Below are 13,099 nucleotides of genomic sequence, written 5' to 3'. Positions count from 1 at the left end.
TAATATATTAATAAAAAGACCTTGATCAAAAAAAAAAAACTTAAAAAAAAAAAAAAAAAAAAAAAAACAAGTTTGCTCTGAACAGAGGGAAGACGAGGAGGTGAGGATGTGTCACGTGAAAACAGATGTGGATTTTTGTTTGTCGACTCCAATTCTTCTACAGTAAAAGAGCAGAACTTTTTTCTTCTTTTCCTTTAATCTCTGTCCCATGTCTTCAGCTGTCAGAACTTCCAATGGTCTGCATCACGCATGTTCTGAGGAAATATCAGAAAGCATATATTTTTTATTTAACATTTTGTGTTTCATTCCTACATTACTTAGATCGTTTGCATCATATAAATATATCACTCAGGTGTAGTGACTCAAATAAAACACTAGAGGGCTGCATGTGTTAACTTGTACCAGTTTATCCTGCCTTATTCACTCTGCAAAAACCCTGATGGATACATGAACATCCTGAACAGTTCGTGACCGCTGCAAAGAATTAATTTCAAGTCTTTTATGGTCCTCCGAAGAAAAAAGTGTTCTCCTGCTCATTTAAAGAAATACTAAAATGTGATGTTTTCATCTAATTAAGGCGGAGAAATAAAACTATTTTGGATGAAATGTAATAAATGAATTATTGCTCTGGGTTCAGAGAAACTGGCTGCTATTCTAAACAAAAAAACCTGCAAACACAAATAAACCAAAAAATATGAAATAAGCATGAAACTGAAAACAGAGTTCACAAAGCAAAAGCAGGATATTTAAGACAGCAGGAACTCAACAATGAGACCAAAAGAACTGAATATTCAAACATCAAAACAACACATTAGGACATTAGACTAATTAAAAACAATGAGGCCAAAAATAGTTGAAGAGTAAATGTGCGATTTGAGCTTTGATATAAAAGCAGGCAGTGAGGGGGGCAGCCAAACGTGTGGAGGGAGAGTTACAGAGCTCAGGAGCTGCAATTGAAGATGTTCAAAGCCCCCTGAGCTTTAATCTAGACTTTAGGACAGCCAAATCTGAGTGTCCTTGATAAACAATGTGGATTATTCATATGTTTTTATTGTTTTTAGTGCATTTAGCATTTATCCGAAAGGACAGATTGAGAAAGAGAGAGAAGAAATGTAGGGAGAAAAAGGGGATGACACGCACCAAATCATGGTGAGACAGGTGATCGATCCTACGACCAGCATGATGAGGACTGGTAGGGGTGCCGGCTCCACCAACTGAACTGGCACTATGAGAGCAAGAGATTATGAAGGCAGAAGATCAAACATGAACAAAAAGAAAAATCAGACAGACAAGTTAAGTGAAGGACAGATAGAGAGATAGATGATATCAAAAACCGTTGAACAACAAAAATGGAAGAGGAAGTGATTTGAAAGAAGTTACTGATTATCAAGTAAGTCCTTTCAAGAGCAGCATTCAGATGAACATAATTCACACACTTAAACCACAAGAAGTGATCTGTTCAGTTCTTCATCCTCCTGTTTCCCTCAAACAAACAGTTTTGATCCTTGTTATCCTCCCTGCAGTCACTCTGACACATGAATGATGCATAGGATGCTCGAACATCATTTTTATCTCAGCTGGTCACAGAGAAACGTCTTACACATTCTGACATTTCCTGCAGGAGGTGTTTTTCTCCCGCTGTCTTCCCTCACAGCATCGTCTTCAACACAGAACTCCTTGCTGCTCCCTCTGTCACTTCCTGCCCAGTGATGTCAGCGGCGAGGGATCTCCTGCAGATAAACATCAAACTCTTCAAGCTACTGAGGTCCTGGGGGTCAGAGGTCAAAATCTATAAAGCCATCTGCCTCCGACAGGAAGTGACTCAGGCCTGAAGGTGACCCCAGAGCGATTATGTGGTATCACGTATCTCTGTGAATCTATAAGATGAACCAATAGGATGTTAGGAGTTGTATTGTTCTCCTTCATGTCCTCCTTGAAGTGGGAAGAATCCCACACTACAATTTCTGTAGTTCTAACAGCCAAACATGAATTTGAACTTGGGTTTCAGCTCTCCTTTGTCTCTGAGCTCTGTGGTTCACATACCTTTAAAAATAAACAAGGCAAATGCCACAACTTTGAATCCTGCTGCTATCATCAAAACCGCTCATAGTGTAGGTTTATTTGTAGCGACCAGTAACTTAAAGTCTTAGCGTGCTAACTGGAACTAATGTTTTAGCCACATTTTTTTGATGCTTATGAAAGCTACAGTTTTACCTCACCTTACAGTCTGTGGTGTCAACAAGCAGACGCAAAATGTGCCAGAACTCTTTTCCGCGGATTGATTTGAGGTGACGTGTGATCAGTTTGCCTCTGGCGTTGCTCATGTTATAGTGAAAGTTAATAACCATTGTCAAGGGGTTTTGTAGTGTTGTAGTCAAGACCACATTAACCAAGACCAAGACATGTCCGAGACCAGAGTGCACCAAGAACAAGACATTTAGGGATCGAGACCGAGTCAAGACCAAAGCAGGGCAAGACCAAGACAAGACCAAGACCATATATATCAATGAAAAATCTTCATGAGAGTTAACAAAATAAAAGACTTAAGTTTATTTTATTTAGATTTGCTTTGAATGTTGACAGCAAAAAACAAGGTTTGGTTTGTCTTTGTTGTCTTTCTTTTGACTCCTTAAGTTTCGTTTCTTCTCTTATCACAGTAATGACAGGGACACAGGGTGCATCAGTGGTGGTCTCGACCGGTCTTGATATAAAATACGGAGTCAACCCAGTCTGAGACTGAGACAAGACAGAGTAAAAATGCTTTCGATTCCAAGACGAGACCAAGACCTGAAATAAGCGGCCTCGAGACCGGTCTTGGTCTCGAGTACTACAACAGTAGGGTTTTGACCAAGCGGCAACCTCCGGTCTAAAAATATGAGTCAATGCGGAAGTGCTAAAAGCTGCAGTTCATCGAGGATCCGCTTCAGGCTGGCTCCGGAAGTACCGGAAGTCACATACACATGAATGGGAAAAAGACGATCTTTGCAGCAGAAATAAACATATTTACAGCCTGGTACAAAAGATGAGCGTAGTCTGAATAGCTCATTTCTCGATGTCCTCTCACTGTGAGGGGCGTGATTTTTTTTCTTACGCAGCAATTTTGAAGATATTGAGATTACTAGTCTTCCAATGAGAGGCACAGCTGCCTGTGGAAACACTGCAGCTGTTGGCTAGGAGGCTCAAAGCCCGCCTCTTTACGTCACACTGGCTCAACAGAAGCAATATGGCTGCCGCTGCCGATTGGCTTCAAAACAGCGTTCAGAAACAGATAGGTGACGTCACGGATACTACGTCCATATTTTATACAGTCTATGGTTTTGACCAGACGGAATCAAGTATCTTACACAGCTGGAAGATCAGTAAGTGAGCCGGGTAATAAATTTAAAAAATACCTCGGTAAACATAACATGGTGACTTCTACTGCATACCTTCAGCATCATGTCTTTTCTCCCCTTCAACAGGGACAATTTCATGCTGTGAGGGACGTGTGTGAATGGGCATCTTTAGAGAATTTTGGGGTTGTCTGTCCTGAAATGTTCCAGAAATTTTCAGGTGTGTACATGTGAAAAAGGCTTCAAAAAAATACATCAACACTAAAAAAAAAATGCCCCTCCAAAAACAAGAAAAATAAACTTATTTCAATGTACTTTTACCTTGAGATAAGTAAATTAATCTTCCAATAGAACAAGTGAAAATTTGCTTGGTAAGATTTCTTAAAATAAGATGTAATATTTAGAAAACTGTGATCTTAAAATTAGCAGGGAAAACTTATTTTAAGCAATATTATACCGGTATTTTAAAGCTTAGTGTCTCGGAATAAGACAGGAATGATAACAATTAGTTTTTTTCACTCAAATTGCACTAATACATTTCACGTCAACTTCTTCATTTGAGATATATACATCTTATTTTGAGTTGTGTTATAGTGACACTTCTCTAGGTTTAAGAGCATTTGTACTTGAAATAAGATTACATAGTTTAATTTGAGCATTTTGAGATATAATGTCTTCTCACAGTTAGCTGAATATACTAATATTCAGTCATGTTGTTTTTTAGGATAAGCCAGCTATGCTCAAAAGTAGGTGATTCATTGTGTGCATGTAGTTGTGCCTGAAAACTGTAACCCACCCTTAAAACAACAACTTTTCTTTCTTTCTTTCTTTCATCAATGGAGCTGTTTTCTGATAGATTCTCCAATAAAATGAATTTACTTAAATCAAGTAAAGTGTTTGTCTTAAATCAAGATTATCCGTCTTCTACAAATAAAATCTCAGCTTGAAAAATGTCTGAAATGTAAAATAAACCTTGTTTCTTCTAAATTACAACTCAAAACAAGATCATTTCAAGATTGTTTGACTTAACAAGATATTTAAGATGCATTGTCTTAAAACAAGTCCCTCTATCTTGCTCAAATGTTGCTTGTTGACTACATTTATCTTAAATCAAGTGGGATAAGACTTGATTTTTGAGATTTTGCAGTGAAGGTTTAATCTCCTCCTTTGAGTGAGAGCACAAAGATTGCTTCTGTCTGTATCCGTTGTCACTTTAATTACTGTCCCTGTCTGCATTGCTTCACACACATTGTAGCATCAGCGCCACTTAACCAGGTTGAATGTGTCCCTGCCTGCTCCTGTGTTTGTTTCTCAGGTCTGTGGTTCTTTCTTTGTTGTTGCAGAGCGGTTTTACACACTGCGTGTACAAGCAGCTAACTCAGTGACCTTGTTACAGAGCCTGGAGGCTACACACTCACACACACACTTGGAGTCATGTTGCCGAATGTCATCTCCAATCTTCAAGATCTTCTAATGTGTTTTTCCTCTTTTACATCTCCTCCTCCTCCTCTTCCTCCTCCACTGTCTCTCTCTATCCCTTCTGGTTGTGTTTTCATGACGTTTTTTTCCTTCACTTTAACTCTCATTTGTCTCTCAGACATTTTCAACATCTCTTTTACATTTTTATTTGTGTACAACAGATTTTTTTTTTACCATTCTCAAATGCTGAAAAGGTTGAATTCATGCTGAATTCATGTGTTGTCAAGACTCATTGTTTGTGCATCATTTTTCATTTTTAACATCGTGATTTTAACATTTTTATAAATGTGTGAACATTAAATACTAATATTGTGTATTTTCAAAGTCTGATGTTGTCTTTTCATGTCTTTTTTTAATCATAAATCAGATGTTTTAATGCATTTTTTTTTTCTTCATTGAAATTTTCCAGCCTTGAAATTCACTTTACTGAAATAAGTTCTTCATTTGGTTTAGCACAGGTGCAGTTGTAGCGATGTGACAAAGCACACAACAATTTCAGCATTTTGTTTATACTGTTTATTTATATCTTTATCTCTTTGACAGCTTCCTTCCTATCATAAGCACAAACAGTCATTTGACAGACATCCATCACCTGGGCAGGAGCAAACACCTGCTGCTGACGATCACAGCGGCCCTGCAGGAAAAGCTGTCTTGCACGGACACGGTTGTCATTCATCGACCGGCGAGTTGACAGAATCAGAAACCCACCGACAGCGATGAATGTGAACCGGACACCTGCTCAGGTAGAAGACGACTCCATGTGGGGGGAGACCGGTGAGAAATTTCTGATAAGGTAGGAATATCAGGCGGGAAACTGGACCCGCTGAGCTTTTGACAAATCACAGGAAGAAGATAAACAAACTTCAATGAAACAGTCATAGAAAAAAAGACTGAGAAGAAGAGGATGCATTCTCAGTTTCAATAAGTGTCTTGAACATACATTTTTTTCTGGAATCCAGCAGAGGTTAACTCCACTGATTGTATAGAAGTCTTTGAGAAAATGGTCCTACTGTACTTCTCAGTGGATTTTCTCCCTCACTTAACATTTTTCTAACAAGTTTATGAACAAGTCTCTAGTTTTACATCGTATGCAAAATAGTTTGATGTTCATTTTGTAAATTATGGTGTTATTTCAAGTCAAAGAGACTTGAAAGCAGGTGCAGGTTTTCTGTCAAGTTTGGTTAATTCGTTGAAACTAGCGTAACTCAGCAGAGGCCATCACTTTGTGCTATTTATTCATCTTATAAGGTCACCAACAGGGATGACTACACTGTAAGAATAAGGCAAGCATGTTTTTTTCATGGGAAGAGGATCCCAATAGACCAATATCCCCGACCAAATAATGCTCCCAGTACAAGTAAAAGTACAAGGAGCATGTTTTGATGCTCTATTGCAAAGCTCTTGCTTAAGATTTAAGGCAAAGTTTACCTCAGTGAACTAATATCATCTATCAAATATGATCCCAGTGGTGACAGGCGCCCAGGAGTGGCAGAGAGGCTTAGTCGCACATTTCAGTGGGAAGCGCAAATGGATAGAACACTGGATTACTGTAGCTGCTGCTCTTCCAACCATGGTCACTTCTAGCTCCAGATTAAAGAAAAACAAGATGGCGATTGCAAAAAAACTGAACCCTTGAAAACAGGACAAGGACTTCACTATGGATACGTCCACTGATGACCATTTATTATGATCAGTGTGTTCATGAGAACCACAATAAGTGAGACAACAAAATAAAACCATCACTTACATTACTTCAAAGTCTTTCTTGGATTCTTACAAAACTATGTGCGTCTTTTTAAAACTTGCTGTCATGCATTTGATTGGTGGAGCTACTGAGAGACGAACATCCCTGCTAGCTTAAATATCACATCCTGGACTGAAAAGCTGAAACATGCTGCTTTTAGATTCCCATCATTTCTGATATAAGCTAATATGTGTGGCACATTTTAAAGACCTCATTATTTTTAAATAACAACGCCAAAGATCTAAAAGTAATTTTATCTCTGAATATTGATTTAACACCTGGTTGTAATTCCAGTGGGTTAAAGTTTCATCTTTGGGTCATCAATCATTGTTCTTTAAAGATTTAAAAGCACAATTTAAACAAAATGTAGACTTGACATTCTATTAGGATTCACTTTGTTAGATTAATTTGCAGTGTTACAGTGGGATGCTGACAAAATAGTAATCCAGCCAGCATCATTTTGACACAATAACGATGCATATTGGGCAAAAGACGCTAATTTAGAAAGAGGATGTGCTTTGATTTCTGCAAAATATATCTAAAAATTAAAAAAGTGAACGCGGTAGAATATATTCTCTTCACACAATTCATATATTTGTCATTTGAGAAATGTTTTTCCTCTCCATTGATGATGAATAGGGCTTAACGTTCGTACATTTGTTAAGTTATTTGGACGGGAGAAGGTCCTGTGTGAGAACTTTTTGTTAATTTTGGCTGTTCTAAGGTATGATAAAAATACCGATGTGAAAAACAGTTATAAGTGGAAACCAAACTGATGATCTGATCTACTGATCTTTAACCCAGCAGATATTTTGACTCGTCATAGTGGGATAGATGGGACTGATAACATTCTGGTCCAACAGTTTACATAACACAAGGCTTTTAACTTGTGCATCTAACAGGACCTGCGGTGAACAGAACACATAAATGTAATGTTCTGTACATGTGCAGTTTAAGGCGTATGCACCCGTGGCGTTGTGTGTCCTGGCCTGATGTGAGCTCATGTGTAAGGGTACACTCAACACTCGATGGTTTCTCTGACTCACAAAACTCACCGACAGCGTTGAATGTTCCCTAACATTTGAACAACTCGCAGTGACAGCCAGCGAACTGACAGCCCTGTCCTCCAGCGCCGAGAAGAGCGGACAGCCATGACAGAACTGACACGAGGGGACGTAAACAGGAAGAGACAGGAGCACTGCAGGTGCACGCACACACACCAAGTACAGCTGAAGAGGACAGTAAAGCCAATGAAACGAACACTGGGATGTATTTATCTTAATCAAACAGAGGATGTTTACATGTTTAGACTGATATCAAAATAATAAGAGAAGAGTGACCAAATTCAACTTAAAATAATCACTTATTAACAGCAAGTGTGAACTCGAGACATTTAAAGAATATACATGTGACTGAAACAGGCTGTCCAGTATGTGTGGTTCATGTTTGTTTCTGCAGGAGAGATCTGTAAACACACGTTTTGGATATTTTTGAAAGGATTGGCCAGCTCTGGAGGCTTCATTGAAAGGATTAACACAATTTAAGTGTTTTCAGCAGTTCTGTATATTTTCTGCTGCTTTTAAAACTCTAAAAAAGAAAGCAGAGGTGTCAACATTTCACCATAAAATGCTACTACTCCTTTTTTTTTGTTGTGCATCACTGCCTTTAATATCTTTAAAAATGCTGTTTTTCTTTCTTTTCCAATAGTGTCCACATTTGCTTGACAGGATGGTTTTGCGTACCTCCTCTTCATCACATGGTTCCTGTTAATCAGAATGACTTACCTGCAGTCAACAGCTGACATCACATGACAGCACAGAGGTCTTGATGTAGCCGCAGCTGAAACATAGAATCAGACAAAGACAGATATTTGGTCACGATCATAAATATGCTCTTTCACTCAATTGTCATTCAACACATGAAGAAAGTCCTCTCGGCTAAAATGAGTATCAAATTTGCTTTTAACTGTAAGAGCTTGATTTCTATTTGATTATTATTATTATAACCAAAAACTTGCGAGATACTAGTTGTGACAGCCAACAATGTGCCCCACAGACTGTATTAAATATTGAAAAAGTCTCTGTGCCACTCATTGGACTTTAGAGAGTTGTTTTGATGGGCGTCGCCATGTTGGAATTGCTGACTCCACCTAACTTATGGTCAACCTAAAAACTGGCAAAGAGGTGGAGCTGAGGCGGACAACACACACACCTGTCAGACAAATAAACCGTGCCCTTAATTACGTAAATTTGCATATAACGGATGCGTTTTAAAACAATTCTGGTACATACAATTGTGTATGAATAAATGCTGTAAGAATAGGTATTTTAAAATGGGACGTCATGGGGAGTCCTTGGTGTCTGCAGCAAGCCTAAAGTGGACACTTGAGGAACTGTAACTTCTGCATTGGATTCCTTTTTCTGCATGAGAGGTTACTGCTTCGTATGCAGTGGAAGCAGTATGTTATCATGTTACCTATACAGTGTATTATTGACTAGGCGTGCACCAATCCAGTGTCTCTTGAGGAGAGTTCTAGTAAATGCTCATCTGATGCCCTTCTGTTTGCCTGAAACCCTGAGGATTTGACTATGCTAACGAAGTGTAATCTATTCTTAGATTTTCCAAGTTACGGGTGCTTTAAAGCTCCTATGAGGGGTTTTAAGCTGGACTGAAATTAGCAAAAAAAAGGTTTCTTTATAAGCAGCAAAAGCAAAAAACAAAAATCAACATTCAGATGGATTACTTCTACATAGTTATCTTTAATGTCTGAAACCTCTGGTGGGGGGTAGGTGTCAGTCAAAGTGATGCAGTCGATACTGCTAAGACTTTCAATGAGTGATAAATTTGAGTGTTTAAATAAGCGGGATGAGATTTTTTGTTTAAAGTGTGACTTCATCAGCTAAGAAATAAGAGGTACAGCTTTGTCCACAGGGGGGGCCATAATCAACTCAAGCTGAAAGATCCTCACAGGAGCTTTAATAAAGATATATCAAATTCAGCATCCCAGGGAATGACTGAGTCACTGCTCCTTCAGGTAAGACATTGAAAACGCTACAATTCAAAGCTGTTTTGTTTACTTACAGGAATATGCTTAAGATAGAATCACAAAGTGGAAGTAGAGCTACTTTTGGCTGCAGACTCAGTTTAATCCCACAGTAAATGATTAAAGTAACATCCTGTTTTTATGACTCCAGCATTCATCTTCATCTTCATCTAACTGAAATGCTGCTAACTGCCGAAGCTGCTGTCGGTTGATTGTGTGATGAAGAAGGAAGGAGGAGGAGGAAGAGGACGAGGGTGGGAAGAAGGGAGGAGGAAGAGGGGAGTCAAGGGTGAGTGGAGAGAATAGACCAGTGGGGAGGGTTTGGGGTGGGGGGTGGGGGGATCTGTCTGGGTGAGAGGAGTGTTGATCGATTCCAGGCTTGGTATTTTCCAGACAGGCTGAATGGTAAAGGTTAAAGGTCAGCGGCTCTTGTTTCCTATGAAAGGGAGGCTGTGTGTGTCTGCATGTGTGTGTCTGTGTGTGTTTCTATGCTCATGTGCGGTGACAAATATGCATGCGTGTTTGCGCCACATTGAGTTCAAACTGTGTTTTTTTAATCTCTAGTCATGCAAACTAACGCATGTGAAGAGATCTATGTGTGTGTGTGTGGATCTTAGTGTGTGTGTGCTCATGCAGCATAGGCGTGTAGCTTTATTGGGACTGAATCGTCATTTTCTACGTCAAAAGAAAAAAAAAGGTAGGTCCCTTTAAGACATTTAACAACGTTTCTTTCCAGGATTTTAAAGGTCCTTAAAATAAATCAAAAATCAAACTGAAAAATAGATGAGAAATCAACACCTGAAACATCTGAATGATAGCAGAGTTATTAATATATGTATTAACACAGGGAATACTAAAAGTCCTAACCCCTTGTGATTCCTTTCTCTATAATAAAAGCAAGTGTGTACAAATCTGGACAACTAAAGCCAGCAAGTGTTCCCCAAACAAGTCCGTCCTCAAGAGAAAGTGACCCTCTCTGATTGTTGCTTGTTTGCTTTGCTTCTGTTTGTGTTACGACATCTAACCCTGACTGTGCAGGCAGGTCGCTGGGTGCCTTGCTTAAGGGCACGTTGAGAAATGCTAAAATTAACCCCAGCTGCTTCTTCTGTTGGAATAAAATCTGACACATTTGCCCCACACCACCGTTTGGCTGCCTGCTCGTATTCATCTTAACTCAGACTGCATGTGGCTGCACACATGAATACACTGCTTTAACACAGGGACCACGATACAGACGCTCACATACAAACAAGAGTAAGACAGGGGAGTTTTCCGATTAAAGCTACAATAAGGAGTTTTTAACTGGTTATGGAACTGACTGAGATTAACGATGAAGCTATGTTGTAATTTCAAATGCCTCTAACTGCTGTGAAACTGACTTGCACATGTACAGGACAAGGTCAGCGGAGTGATAAGAGGCATCACTTTGTCCACAGGGGGCGCCAAAATCAACACAAACAGAAAGTTCCCCACAAGAGCTTTAATATGTTAGAAAATAGGGTCAATAAAAGTTTTTTTTTTTCTGTAATAAGTACGTTTTCTCGTGAGCTGCAGAGGTGATTCTCGGAAAGCTGAGCTACAAAATATCTGGAAAAAAAACTTCAGCATGGACACGACTGAAGAAGTTACCTACTTAAAGAAAAATGCATTAAAGATATCTTTTCATAATCCAAACTACAAACTAGAAAAGTTCAAAAACTTGGAGGTATTTGGTGCACAGATGAGAACAGAAATCCTTATTTTTTGGTATTAAAGTTTCAAGATTTAAAACCTTGGAGGATAACAGGTTTAATTTATGTGTGTTAACACCTCGGATAAAGTCAATATATTTAAAAAAACCTTCACTGATGACAGAATGAATCTGTCGCCTCATTCGAATGCTTATAACTTTGCCCTTTTCTTTCCAGAGCTCAGACAAAATGTCAGGATGGTTGATTTCATGAATAACATTTGCAACTTCTGTTTCTCGCTTCATATTTTGGGTCTCTCTTCTTAATAATTGTGACTTGTAAGCCTGTTTTGAGCTCAGCAAGGTTTTTATCGAAATATGCTAAGAATAAGAACGCAATTTGATTTAATTTATGCAGAAAATGAACACAGATCCGAGACAGATCCAGACAGGTAGAGATGCAAACTGTGACCACACACTGAGTGACGTCTGAGCACTCACAGCTCAGCTAACAGCAGCCAAAATAAACAGTTAACACAGCTGACCCACTCACACACACACACACACATACACACACACACACAGACACAGACACACACACACACACACACACACACACACACACACACACACACACACACACACACATCCCAAGGCACGGATGCCACAAATGCATGCACACACAGTCTCACTCAAACACACAGCGTTATGTCAAGGTTGCATTCTGTTTGCACTACTACCTGTGAATGTGTGTGTGCATGTGAGCGCATGTTTGTGGGTCGTTGACTGAAACAGATTGTGAGGGACTATAAGTTGTGTGTGTGTGTGTGTGTGGTTGTGTGTGTGTGTGTGTGTGTGTGTGGTTGTGTGTGTGTGTGTGTGTGTGTGTGTGTGTGTGTGTGTGTGTGTGTGTGTGTGTGTGTGTGAGTGTGAGTGTGTGTGAGGGGGGGTGGGTTAGTAAGTGAGTGAGTGGTGGTCCTCCCTTCCTCCTTCCTTCACTATCACACCGGCTTTCTCCCCCTCCCCCAACTGGGACTTGAACCCATGACCCCCCGGTGAATGAGTTCAAGGGAGGCACCACCATTACTGCTGGGCTCAGTGTGTGTGTGTGTGTGTGTGCGAGTGAGAGTATGTTTCGATGTGACCTGAGTTGAGTTCGCCGATGTGTGTTTTTGTGTTTTTGTGTTTTTTTCTTAAAGAGTTTGATGTTTGAAGGGAACTCTGAATTTGCAACAAAGATGTTAATATCATCTCTGTCAGGCCAAAACCATTACTTTCCAGGAAGTAAAGAAAGAACTAAATTTTTTCACAGAACTTAAAACTGCATGACATTCAAACCCACTGACACGCAAGGAGATCAATATCATTGATTAATGCAAACACTTGAATGAGAAAATATGGAGATATGAAGTTTTGGCCCGACAGCAACGTTACACGATCAAGATATTTGAGTGTGTGTGTAAGTGAGTGCATTCTGGGGTGACCTGAGTTGAGTTTGCCGTGGTTGCCGTGTGGGAGTTAATGTTTTAAAGCAAGTTCTGAATTGGAGGCATACTTCTCTCATTAGGCACAGCAGCAGTTTATAGAGATGTTTGTGTGCCTGTGTTTGTCAATAAACAAGAGTGTGTGTGTCTTTGTATGCAGATGACAGCAATTTTTACAAGAGAAAAGTTTTGAATCAAAAGAATGCTTCGCTCATCTTTTCAGTATTAATGGTTGTAGAGTGTGTGTGTGTGTGTGTGTGTGTGTGTGTGTGTGTGTGTGTGTGTGTGTGTGTGTGTGTGTGTGTGTGCGTGTGTGTGTGTGAATGTGATGTCAGAGTTAATGAGAAT

Source organism: Notolabrus celidotus, chromosome 20 (genome assembly GCF_009762535.1).
Source record: "Notolabrus celidotus isolate fNotCel1 chromosome 20, fNotCel1.pri, whole genome shotgun sequence".
NCBI lineage: Eukaryota > Metazoa > Chordata > Actinopteri > Labriformes > Labridae > Notolabrus > Notolabrus celidotus.
The sequence above is the reverse complement of the archived record's forward strand: the minus strand, read 5'-3'. Positions refer to the sequence as shown.